Here is a 13950-nt window from a genome sequence, read left to right on the forward strand (position 1 = left end):
GAATACCTGGCATCAGCTAAAGAGTGACACCCCCTCAATAGTATCTTCTTCCTCTTCTGTGAGCTGAACTCACTGTATATGAACAACATCTCCAGCTTCAGATGTCACAGGGCACCTTCACCACAATAGAAGGACCAAGGTGTGTGCTGCAGGAGGCTCACAGCCTGCAGTAATGGGCACCACTGATCAAACCCCACAGGGAGTATCACTGAGCTGATGTGATTGAGGCAACTGAATGTGAAACCCCAGGCACAAGAACCTGAGGAAGAGGGCTAAAAGTGACACCTGGTTCTCATTTTGTGGCAATCAACTGGTGCCAAACAATGCTGAGGGCTGGGGACTTTGAATGAGGAGTAGAAATGGCAAACAGCATTTTCTAGCAGTAGAAAAACCAGGAAAACTATCACCTGTTTCTGAGGCAGTGCTCTTGCTGCAATACTTCTGACATCCAAGCCAAATTGTGCAATAGATGCATTCCCAGAGGATGAGCTCATCAAGTGGGCTGCATGTGCACCACCTTGCAACGTGATATTTGCTGCTCTCACAAACTACCAGGGTTGCTGGGTCAGCGGCTAGAGGACAGATCCCAATGGAAACCTTCTGTGCTGCAAAACATTGTTTGGGTGGCTCAGAAGCTCTGTTTTCCTTAGGATCAATATTGGATTAATGCAGTGGTATTGGGTTGGAGGCACCGCGCTCTGGGAGACGCTAGCTGTAAGATGAGATATGGAACTGAAGTGTACTTGTAATGCCTGCTTGTAATATTTTAACAATTCAGCAACAACTTTGTAAGGCAGGCTATTAGCTGGACTGTGTGAAGCAATTCCAGCCAGAGCAGCTGGGTTCTCTATGAACCTTGCTCCTGCATTTTTATTTCTGTGAGATATTCCTGATTTGAGCTCTCGCATGGTGTTGCTGTGCATTATGAAACCCCAACTATTTTCCACTCTAGAAATGGCTGCAGTTAGATTTAGGTGAACTTACAGTGGAGAGGTTAATCTGAAAAAAAAAAAAGCTACATAAATGTAAATGATTAATTACTACTTTCATATTTTTAAGCTGAGAACCCACGGTTGCAGGGATAAAGTTGGTGCATTGGCTCACTAAGTTACTCTGCACTCATACTTCTCCTGTGGAAGAGCAATTGGCTCTCCCTCTTTGCTCTTTTCTTCTTCTCCCCCACTGAAAAATGAAGTGACCAGATTGTTCATCTCTTTTCTTGTTGTGAATGGTCTCCTAAACACTGAAAGATGGTTTGGCAGAGGGGTTGTTCAGAAGATTAGCATCTCTCCTCAGAGCTGGTCCCCAACTGTATTCACATTTATGAATCCATCTAATGAACCCTGAAGAGTAATATATAACCTGATGATGCAACAAGCCAGGAGACTAAAAAATAGCCCATTAAGAGGACAAAGCTAATCAATACTAATAGCAAAGACCAAGATTTTAAAAGCCTCTCAATGAAGTCAGGCACAATCTTACCGGTCGGTCAATAAAACATGGAGTGTGCCTGGTGGGGGGAAGGCTGGGGGCACGTCAGGCAGAATGAGGAGAACTTTGTTTAGGAGGTACTCCAATGGGTTAGTTCTCTAGATTGTACAGCATGTCCTGGCTGCAGGTAGCAAAGGTGGAAGGAACAGCAGCTCTTGAAGGGGTAAAATGCTGACAGCACATGAAGTTGGTTGGCTCCTCCTGCCTCTCCTTTTCCTTAACTCTTCCAGGTGCAGCCAGGATCTGAGCAGCAGGTTTACACACCCTGTGTTAACGCATCTGTGCTCAGCCATCCTCTTCTATTCCCAGATGTGGTTGCTCTTCAAGACAGAAGGTATTGTGGTTTCATTCCTTACCTGGCAATAACTAATTCACCCAGAAAACTGGCAGACTAAAGTGGTTCCTTCTCATTTCTCATCTCCACAAGGACAGTTACGGATTGAGTGTTTCCTGGTCATGGAAAGGACACTTCAAATGGCCTGTTATTTTGACTATATTTTTTTGGTTTGGCTTCTAAAATTCTTTGGCAACTTTCCTAACCCGTTCTTGCTCTAGATTAGGTTCTTTGGTACATTTCCTGTCCAAGGTCGCTTTCATGTCATGGAAAGTTAGACTTAATCTTGTGTTTGCCATTCATGTGTGTTGATAACACCAACATCCTTTCTCTTGGCCATGACTGATGCAGGCCTTGTCCTCCTGTGCTCTTATAGAAGCTGCTGGTAGAAGTGTTTTCCTGCCTTTGTGCCCTTTCTCTGACTTCCCAGTATATCCTCATGGGGGAATTCCTCCATGGATGTCTGAGAAACCACCTCATGCTCTTTCAAATCCCTTCTACTTGCTCATTTTCCCTCCTGCTCCTGCCTATCATGCCTCATATCTTCTCTACTTTGTACTGCACTCCCTCCCTCCCACACTCCAACTGGAGCTAATCCTTCACTCAGCACCACCCTCTGCCTCCCACTCTATCCCTACTAGACAAATGCTGCCCCTATGACCCAGAACATCCTTCCCTCACAGTCCAGGCAAGCTGATGGACAGAAGGGAAAGCATTGTCCTTCTGTAGGGATGGGTATACAAACATAGCCACCACATCAGCCAGCCCAAGTGCATCCAGAGGAGATCATGCCAGAAAGTCCTTAATTCTCAGAGAGAACTATAAGAGGACTGAGTATCTCTTTGCCCTGTATGTGGTGTATGACAGAGCAGAGCCTAGGTCTAAATGAACAGGCACTACAGAGTTAGTATTGATAAGTGAAATGGCAACCAAAGCTTCCCACCGTGTACATCAGCACTAGTACCTGGCTGTGAGCTGCCTGTGTTGAAGAGGAAGGCTGCTCAGCACTTGTAGACCAGTCCTTGGCCCCTCTACTGAAGCTGCCGTAAAGGCAGAAAATCACTTTGCTAGGACTAAAAGCAGCAGTGGTGCAATGGAGCTGTGCTGGGATCATTAGGGTGGTTAATATTCAGCAGGTATATTGCTAAAAAGACAGTGCATGCTATGAAAAAAAAGGAACAAAGCCCCAACACGGCATGCAGACCTTTGGCAGAGATATTAGCAGTGACAATGTTTGTGCAACACACAGCTTACATCCTCTATGACCAGACACACTGCCACGCTGCATCTACATGGAGGTCATTGTGGAGCAGTTATGAAAACAGTGTAAACCCATGAATTAGAGATTAAATGCTTTTTACTGCTTTATTGGTCCTCCAAAGATGAATTCTCTACTTTGGCACCAAATGATGAAGCTCTTAATGGCATCATGCTAGGTGCCAGTCAAGCAGCAGTCAAGCTGCAGTCAAAACTGACATTGTGACTTTGGTTAGGGGTCCAAAATAAATGATGCTAAACAGTAGTCAAGCCTGCACATATGCATACAGATACATATTTTGCAAGAAATGTCATTTAATTAATCTAAAAAAAAAATAATCAGAACTCAATGAACTCTTTGGAAAGGCCCTCAACCGGAGATGAAGGCTGTCTGTCACCATAACGGCAACATAGCGGTAGGAGGAAATTTTCAATGTATGTAGAGACTCTATAGTCCAAAATGTGTTATCAGGCGGAAAACCCAAATCCCTGTAAAGGGCCACCTCTTGCTATAATGCAGGTCTTTTCTATAATAGAGTCTGCTCTCATATAGGACTACTGCTGCACTGCAAGCTGTAATAAATATTAATGTGTCAAACTGTATACCACCTCTATTTCAGGATGGAGGCAACAGTCCTGCAGAGATGAGTTGCAGCCCTGCTAGAAGCAAGTGCATTCCCAGGGCTTTGGGTAAGAAATTTTTATCTTTGCAGTGATTGTATCCTGCATTTCTCTAAAGAATCACCAAACCCTCCATTTTACTCTATCAGAAAGGCATGGAATCTGTCTGTGCTTGGGGCTATGCCTTGGGGGAGTGATATTTGCACTTCATCCTATGTTCATAGAAAATCTGCCCTCCTGCCAGCCCAGCATTTTGTAATGCAACCCCCAAGGTCATTCCCTACCACCTGACAGTAGGATGCTAAAAGCCCAACATATACCACCTTGCAAAGAGATTCTGATATTTATATTGCATTTCTTTCTCATAGTGCAATTAGTCTACAAAGAAAACTAAATATGTGTACAGTTATGTGTGTGTATCTTATAAACTAAACCTTTCATTCTCTTGCCTGCATCATGACACTGTATTAAATGTCTCTAAGTAATATTCTAAGTATATTACTAGACCAAACACTTGAATCTATACTTGTCTTTAGACATCATATTATTCTAAACATAGGATATAAATGTAAATAAATATTATACTAAATATTTATGTTTACTATCCCATGCAACAATAGTTTATTAAATATTTACTAGCCTACTTACCTGTGCTGTTGTGGGCATAGCTGCGTAACTATTTGTGCTACTGAGTGTTTTTGTGGTTGATTAAAATGCATTTGTGTGTACATCTGCAATGTTTGGTAGGCCTGGTTAAAGAGCCACTTGCAGAAGAAAGCAGTGAATGCTATTTCTTTAAAAGAAATTAAGCTGCTTGTTAGAGATTCTGCAACAGCCCTTAGATGAAGCTCTTATTAGCATCATGCTAGGTGCCAGTGGAGCAGCAGGTTATTTTTAAAGTGTTGGGGTGCCACATGCAGTGTTACTCTGCAAAAAAAAAAGATAAAGAAAGGAAAAGCAGCCTCTGTAATGAGCCCTGATCATTAGTTTCTGCTAACAACATGTTGATGGAAGAGAACTCTTCTCTGTTCATAGAAATGTGTGTATCTGTCCAGGAATAATCCTAGGAGACAGGAGAGAATGGGAAGATTATCCCAATGTTTTCTTCATCAGGAAATGGAGTAACGTTGAGAACAGGAAGGCAATCCTGCTCACCCGTATCACAGGCTGAAGACGACAGGGGATTTTATACCTCCACAGCAAGAAGATTCAGGCAGCCTTTACTGTTTATTTCATCCCTGTTAAACTTAACTGCTCTACAGGCAAACACTGTTGCTACTGTTCATTCAATATACGTTCCAGCAGAAGCAATTTGCCTGCAATTAGTCAGCAATGACACCCAGTTCTTAGGCAATCACAGTTCTTACTCTCCTTGTTCTAAGCAAACTTTCATCTTCTCACAATGCAAAAGGACTGCATTTACCACAGCAGATGACCAGCCCTACTGTTTGAAAAGCCATCATTTAAGACTCCCACCAGAAATGAGTACTTTAGTTCAGATTTACTTGTAAAAAAGGTACTTTCAAATCTTGCCTGTGAAGCTTATCATGAGCTAAGTTATTCACAGAAATACAACAGGAATGAGGAAGAAGCACAAGTCTTTGCTCTTTATGGTAGATTCTAAGTAAATAACCTTAGAAGCAATAGATTGATTTGGTTGCAATTTAATTCATTTCAAATAAATTAGCTTTCCTGAGTCAACCGGTAACCTGATGGCAGGTTGTCACACTGGAGAAAAGCTGCCCAACCACTCCACAACCACGTAGTATCAGCCAACAGGGCTGAAGGAGGTGAACTTTGTAAGGAAGAGAGGCTGCAATGAACATAGGAAAAAAAAGGAACTCAAAAGAAAGCCATTAAGTGCTTTTTCATCCTAACTAAGTTCATTGTGAAGGGTGGTTGGGAAGAGGGGTAATATGAGACTTTCTTATTGAAGAAAATATTGATTGTTCGGAATCAATAGCATTAAAAAGCTGTGTCTTAAGCACCAAGCTTTGAAGGACTCCACAAGCTTTTCCGTTCCCTGTCTATTCTCCTGCCAGAACTTTGATAGATTTAGCCTGCAAACCAGCAAATGCAGTGATTTTATGGTGGCCAATATATATTAAAAAAATTAAGGTGTCAAGCATGAATTTTATTATATCTGCAATCAGATGTACTTCCTTCAGTCAGCTCATTTGCAATTAAGTCCAGCTGTTCTCAGTGGAAAGGAGCCTTCCAAGGAAATTGCTGTAAAATTTAATGGGAATATTTTCCTTGGTGCTTTGTTGTAAATATAGTTTTCCTAATAGGCTTGCAAAGGGCTTTGCTTTTTATTCAGTGGGCAAGAGAAGATTAGTAATTTTTCATGTATTAGAAAATGAATAGGTCAGTGATAGAGCTTATAAAGCTTATAAAATATTCTCATCATATAGCAACAGGAAGAGCTTTAATACCTTGAAGGAGGGGAAGCTTTGGGCAATTTTCTGGTGTGCATAGTTTTTTATTTACATATGAAGGGCTACTTGTTACCTGAAACATCAGATGGAGTTTGCTCAATATGTTTTATGGGGTTTTTTCTGTCTTGAATCAGGTATGACAGCCAGAGAGGGGCACCAGATTGCAGACTTCGGAGTATGATCCTTCCTTTCAGTATTGCAGTGTAACATCCCACAGTGGCCAAAATATTATACCATAAACTCACAATACTGCAGTACTTTAGTTTACCATAACAGAATCCTGTTTGGGCTTTAAGCAAATGATGAACATTAGAAACTTTTCTATGTTCTTGCTACTGTGCCCAAAGAGCATCTCTTTCCTTTTTGCCACTTAGGCAAAGCTTAGATGTGTTTTTCCTATCTTCCAACAATCTTTTCAGCAGCATTTTCAATCCGTGTGTTTCTGTCACTTTGAGAGAACAGCACCTAAAATAACCCAGTGAGATTTGTAATTATTGACATACTTCTAAGATGTAATAGAGAAGCATTAAATATAACAAAATGAAACTATTTTGAGAGGCAATGTTGAGACGCAAATGATTGAAAATACTGTTATTGTGGATCTGTTTCCACCCAAGCGAAAACCAGGCTCCTTCTCTAATGGTGAAATATGACCTGGCTCTTGCAGAGAGAGTAATTTGCTAATTTGCTTAACGTTGTTATCTGTGCAGGAAAGCCTTGCGGGAAAAAGAATTCAGAGCAGATCAAAAGTACACGTTATTTTGGGGGACAGAATTAAGCCACTTTTTATTCTGTAAGACAGTGATCATATTCGTTTTTTTGGCAGCTGTGAATCCTGAGGAGAAAACAACCCATCCTGGTCCAAGGCTGTGTTACCATTGCTTATATTGGTTTGCAAGAGGTGAAACTAAATTCCTATCAACAAAAGCCTTCTGCTGAGGCAGTGGAAGTCCTTCTACTAGTACAGTTTATTTGAAGAACAGGAATGAGCTTTACAGCAGGAGAAATATCCTTTTGCTAGTATAGCTACCTTGGCAAATTCTCATGGTTTAGAATCCCATCTCCCAAGTCTGCAAATAGCAAGAGTTAGTTGGCACAGTTTGGAACTCTCCTCCAAAATAGTGTAGCAGAGAAATTCAGAGAGGAAATATCTGCTGAACATGTATGTTTCTGTGTTCAGGCTTCAGAACAGATTGATAAACCTGTTCAGAGATGATTAATCAAAAGGGTTTGGATCAGGAACTGACAAGTGAGTCAAAGTGCGCTGCAGAGGAGTGCAAAAAGATTATGTCTCTGTAGGAGAAGAATATATTGGGTAAAAGTGATCAGAAAATGAACTCAAACACATGATTGAGAAGGAAGGACAGAAGAGCTAGAACATTGTAAAGTTAATACTTGGGGTGAACCTACATACCTGTGTTCTATTTATATAGCTTCCTTGGTTTTGTTTAAGTCACTGCCTTTAGAATAAAGTATTTGTTTTTCACCTAGAGGCAGCTACAATGTTGTGGGCTTTTTGCTGTTCTATGAATTCAGGGTCTCCCCATCAGAAGTGGAAGGAAGAAGCAGGGGGCACAAGGAACAGAATAGGTCTCCTTGTCCAGACAGTGCTTGCCTTTCCCTTTTCTAATCCAAATATGCAATATCCAGAAAGGGAGTGACTCAAAGTCACAATGAAGGCTGTGGATAAATGGCTTCACTTGGATGAGAAAGCTGCAAACAGCACTGAGGTGCCATAGTCTGTTCATTCATTGAAGTTCTTTGTATGCCTCTTTTCCAGCTTACATTTAAGCTTACACCCGATATATAGAAACTCTAAAGGTGTCTGGGTCACATTTCAGCTAGTACCTGGTAAGAGAAACAAGCACAAACGCACCTTTTAGCTCTGTAACAGAGCAACTGCTGTGGGAAGCTGGAGATCTGGTCCTGACTGCCCCCCACATTAAGTGCATTTATGGATTGTGAGCTGTGATCCATCAGGGAGGTGCATGACAGCTTCAAGAGAAAGCTTTCTTGGTCTCTTAAGGATTCCTGCAAGCATTATTCAGCCATCGAATTCACAGCCTCTGTATCAGCACTTACCGATGTATTTGGCTTAAGTGAAGAAGAGCATACATAGATGTCTGGCTCTGTTTAATATAATAGATGTGTTTGAGACAAAAGTGTGGGATCCAATATTGTACTGTTTGAGAACAAGCAGGTTCTACCTTGTATCTAAATGTTCTGTTTCGTATTCCCTCCAGCTTCACTCTAAACTCAGAAGGTGACTGGAGTTAATCCCTGTCTCTTAAGTATAAAAATTGTTCATGGAGCTTTGGAGGCTGGAGGGCTCCAAGCCCTTGGGGTAATGTTTTCCATTTTCTGTGGGCTTCAAGAAGCAGAAGGAATCTTTCCATGATGTGATGGAATCCTCATGAGAGAGCATCCTCACCACAGGAGGTCATGGGAGGTTTGCTTTAGGGATCTGACTGGCAGCCCCTACTTTTCACAAAGCATCCATCCTTCAATACCTTAAGTTTTTGTTTGCATCTACTGCCTTAAACCCAGCTCTCTGTGACACCGTGTAGGCTGAGCTACACAGGGAAATGGCATTTCCACACTATTCCTTTCATTGAGCAGGAAATGCCTTGTGTCCACAAACAAATTATCCTTTAAGAGCTTATCTCACCCTTTATAGGGAAATAATTAAACAGCTTTAGAATGAAATCAAGACTGCTTGGCATCACCTTTGTGCACTCTGTGTGCATTTCCTCCTGCAGTTCAGAAGCAATACAGCCAGGTACCTGCAAACAGCTTGGCCCCACACACGATCAATAGCAGAAAAGATAAATTTGCTGCAACTAACTACAGGCTGTAGTGTCACTAAGTGACGATGAAAAATGATCACTACTTGAATACACTGCATTTTTATGTTTAAATCTTTCACTAGAAGCGGTGTCAATAACAAAGCACTAAATAATCTCTAGATAGAAGGAAAATCTTTCTGTCTTTTTTTATTTTTTTTCACAGGGAAGATGCATATCACTTTTTTTGGAGACCTTAAATACTGGAGTATGGAATTAGATCTGCAAATTCTGGGAAGTGATCGTCTGTTTAGACAATCTGTGTCTCATTTTAGGAAAGCCCGGCTGGATTCTACTTGAAAACATTGCTCAACTCCATATCAGGAACGCACCAGGGTAACTGTAAGTCGAATACGCAGAAATAAAATAAATAAGGATTTTTTTCCTCATGTTCCTTTGGGGATAATTTATCTCTCTGAATTGGATACAGCTGCCACAGATGGCCTTTCTTTACTTCAAAATATCTCTGACCTTTCCTTGAGCTAAGTGGACAGAGTTTACCATATTGGCCCAAGTATAAAGCAAAGTCTTTTTCAGGTAATAGCCTTTGGAAACAATCCAGTCTGTTCAGTATCTGCAGACCATGCCACACATGGCTCTCTCTGGTTCTTCCCTATCCCACGGATGCTGTTAGCCTGCATTCTCCTTCATGTGACTTTTGGGTCTGCTTGGTCTTGGCGGAGCAACACCCAAACAGACTGTTGGCTGGAGATGCTGGTAGTAATGCAGCCTCTCTGCCTGTGCATGTGCTCCTGTTTCTGTCCTGATGAAATGAAGATAGGATTTATTTGAAGCCATCTTATTTCCATGTTATATGGTGCCTCCACTATCTGCAAGTATTGATGCCCTTTTTATTCCATATTATTAGACAGTAAGTAGCACACTGGAATGCCTTTGGCAACACCAAATTGATTAACTTTTTTTAACTTATGCAGGATATTTTCCATAGCAATGTCTGTGGGAGTAGAAGCTTCCAGGTAAATCCAGTCTGGTGGCAATTTGAGCAATCCCAGCTGTGTGGTGCAGGGTGCTAGGATGCTCTGTTTAGTTTCAGCCTTCCACATGAAGCCTGCTCCAGGGGAAATGCTCTTCTGGTTGTGGACTCCGAAGTGAGTTCAGTTTAGCTGCCCTAAAACTTCCAGAAATAGGCTCTTGAAGCAGGGAGCAGTGGTACAAAAAGGTTTATCGATTTAGAAGTCCCTTTGTATGTACTCTAAGTTTGGTTCAGATGCTTTCTTGAATAAAGGTCAAGATGAAGTATTGGATTTCTGAGATGCTGAAGTTCTGAATATCCCAGAACTTTGATTTATTCTGCCCATTTTGTCTGGGTTTCTGTTAAAAAGCATGGTTATCTGTCCTCCTTAATGGATTGATGAACAGGACTGAGCGTGAAACAGCTTGAAAGAAAATAGCAATCTATGCAGTTGCTAGAAGTGCTTGAGTTGTCTGGAAAACTGCATGTTTCCATGCCCTCATTCAGCCTTCAGCATATATTTATTTTTGTTGCTGGCCCTTCTATTTTACAGCTGGAAAAGAAACGAAAGAAGGCACTCAAGAAAAGCTAAAGAGTAAAGAATAAGACCTTGCTGTTTCAGGATGGCTGGTGCTTTAAGGGGATATCAACCCAGTTTCAGCTGTCAAAAATCCTGCTGAGATTGACTGGTTTATGGAGAGGTGATTATAAAAGCCAGCAAGTAGCTTAATTAGGATGGAGAGTTATGAGAAGTAGCTTGGCTTTTGTAAGAAGTACTAGAACAAATGACTCTTGGCAAGTGGCTGGTGGAATGTGGAAAGCTAAGCTCAGGAGTTAGGCAGGATGGTTGCTTGGCATGCTGCATTCACATGCAGAAGGAATAAAGATTGCCAAAATCATGCCTGAATATGGTTCATGTCAGGCCTTCTTGTTCTGAGGTTACAGTTGTCTCAAATAATATTTACTAATCAGGAACTTCAGAACTCCGTGATCTTGTCTCAGTGATTGTTACTCTGTCAGGTTTTTCAAAGAGCCTGGGGAAAAGCAACCTCTGCTTTTCCAAGCTGCAGTTTAGAGTTTGCTCCTGGCAAGAAGAGACACCATATATCGTACCATGAACTCCATCATATTTACTGTCATAACAGTGGATACACTGCCATCTAAAACTTTCATGCACTTGTTCAATGAAGAGCAATAGCTAGGGGATGCACTCAACCATGTATTGAATAACCATTATGTTTCAAGCTTCCTCTTGCCTGCTGCAAAATCCTACCTCCGCAAGAAGCTGGTAAGGAGTAGAATTCAAGCATTATATATTCAACAAATTCTGCTGACTGCTGCTAGGCAGGGAGGCTGGAATGATTGTGCCAAATCCTGGCCTTCCATGCTAATGGAAGTGGAATTTTCCCCAGAGCAAACCAGTGTGAGAGAGAAAACCCAAGGGACAAAACAGAACATTTGAAAATACAGCCCAGGCATTAAAAAAGGCAAATAGGCTTTAACTAGTGAAATTGCAGACTATCAGGAAACAAAATATACAGAATATAATACAAATATCCCAGAATTATGTAAAAGCCTGATCCTGCAGTCTTTGGAGAGGGAAAACAATGCGTTTAACCGACTCCAATACTGCAGAATCATCAGTATAGTCAAGAAGAAGCAACCAGGTCATTCTGTCTCAGCCACTTGCATATTGCACAACTGGTTGTCTGTTCTCACTACTTCATCCTTGCTAATGCCTTATTTAACCTGCTCGAGATAGCTGTCATGTTGAAAAAGTGCAACATATATTAAATTTTAACTACATCATTTAAAAATATGTGTATTTGTGCAGATCTTTCAAAGTGATGAGGAACTGAACATATAGGGCAACAGAACACGACTCAGCCCAATTTAAAGAAAGTATGTTGTGAGCAGGCATCAACAGATAGACTGAAAAGCAAGGCAAAAGCATAGGGGTTTTTTTTAGATGTTGAGTGGACTAAATGCAATGTGAATTTATCTGCAAACCATCTGTGATTTCTGGTATTTTTTGATGCCTTCACAGCTCTAATTTTAAGCAGTTATGTAGCCTTTAAATAATGATACTTTCTCCCCATTTGGTTTTACATCGGATTCCACACTTGATCACTGAATGTTTAAAGGAAAGAAGTGGCTGAGTATACTTCTCTGCAGATTGCACACATACAGAATCAAACAGCAGCCTTTTATTTTTGCAAGTAAAATTTGACATATTTTGGGACAGAATTCTGCATGCATAAAATAACACCATGAGTTTTACTGGGTAGGGTTTACTTTTTGTATTTTGCTTTATACTTCTCATGTAAATTCAGTGCTGGGATAAGGTGTTAAGTTGACGTCCCCAGGGACCAAAACTCCAGGAGCAGCCCAGCATTAACAGCAAATCTTTTTGAATTATCTTTAAATTGATATCAAGGGTGGCAGCTGCATCAGACGAGGGAATTGAAGAGCCGTAATCCATCCAGTTCTTAGTGGTTCTGCAGACAAGTCTGTTACACACTGGATTTTCTGGGTGTGATGCGGACACTTTATAACTGCGAACTGAAACACTTCGGACAAGGAACTGAATAGCCACCGGAGAAGTGTAGCTCCTACAGTTAGAGTGACCCTCTAAGGGGAATGGGAGGCCTCTAGGTCTGTTTTCCATACACTGTGATGTGGGGGGAGATCCTTTTTGAATGTGAGCCTGGTCGCCTGAGAACCTGAAATAATATGAAGCTAACTCTTCATCCCACAGGAAATCTGATGAGGACTACGTCATTGTCAGCTCAGTTCATTATTTCACTGGCATGAATGTTGAGATAAGATTTTCACTCCTATTGTTGGATGGAGTGGGAGATTCTGATTCAGGCAACAATAGGAAAGAAATAGCACTGAAGATCAAGGCTTCCCCACATCTGAAATGTCTTGCCATTCCCCTTGTCTAAAAGGAGACAGGGCTCATTCCGTTCTCTTGGCAGAAACCTCAAACATGAGTCGATAACCCCCCAGCTTCTCTTCTGTTTCAATAATGCATCATGTAGTAAGCTCTGCGGCTAACTGAAGACTGAATACCTGGAAGAAATTAAAAGGAATGTAAAAATAGCAAGAATATCTTATCAATTACACCATTGAGTGTCACAATTATTTGAACAACAAGAACAAAAATTAATCTGTTTATTATATTTATCTGAAGTGCTGTCAAAAATGGAGCAATGAAGTATGAAGAAATGAAGAGGCCCTGGTGATGAATATCAGTCCAGCTTGCCACAGACTAAATATCAGCATTTATCTATCTCAGAGGAAGATAAAGATAGTTCCTTATGACGTGAGTTATTCCAAACGTTGAGTCCTGTCCAGACATTTCATGAGAGATTATCTGCACTTGGTATGAAACCCAATAGTCACCATTAGTTGTCTCTCTTGACAACAAAATTAATTTCTCCTAAATGAGAATGCATTTCTAATTGGGCACTCTCTTCCCTAACAAATTGTTTACAGTACCTCTGCAAGGATTCTGAAGTCATCCCTTTTCTTTGATGATGCTGATTAATTATAGCCCACTTGGTTCTCAGTAGCTGCAATTTGAGTAATATTGCCATAACATACTTTGCTGTGAAAGGTTCATCTTAATTACAGGCTCCCTAGCCAAGCTTCTGCTTCAGAAGAGAACTGTACTTCTCTTGTCAAGCTGCATGTGATGTCAGGTTGGATTGTTACTTCCCCCCCCCCCAACCTTTCTTCTCCAAGTGAATTCAGAGCTTATGTACGTTATGAGGCTGACAGCACCCAAAATGAAATTCTCTCTTTAGCCACAGAACAGATACAGAACTGGCAGTTCACTGCAGTCTTCTCTATTCCATCTCTTCATCTATCTACGTGGCACAGTGCAGCAATGTGTGGAGATAAGTGGGCTAGCTGTAGTGTCACCGTGTTAGCACGGTGCTCTGCCGGAGCTCATTAGCAATGCTGAGAGGCAGGGTTTATTAGTCT

This window comes from Psittacula echo, assembly GCF_963264785.1.
Source record: "Psittacula echo genome assembly, chromosome: 16".
NCBI classification, from domain to species: Eukaryota; Metazoa; Chordata; class Aves; order Psittaciformes; family Psittacidae; genus Psittacula; species Psittacula echo.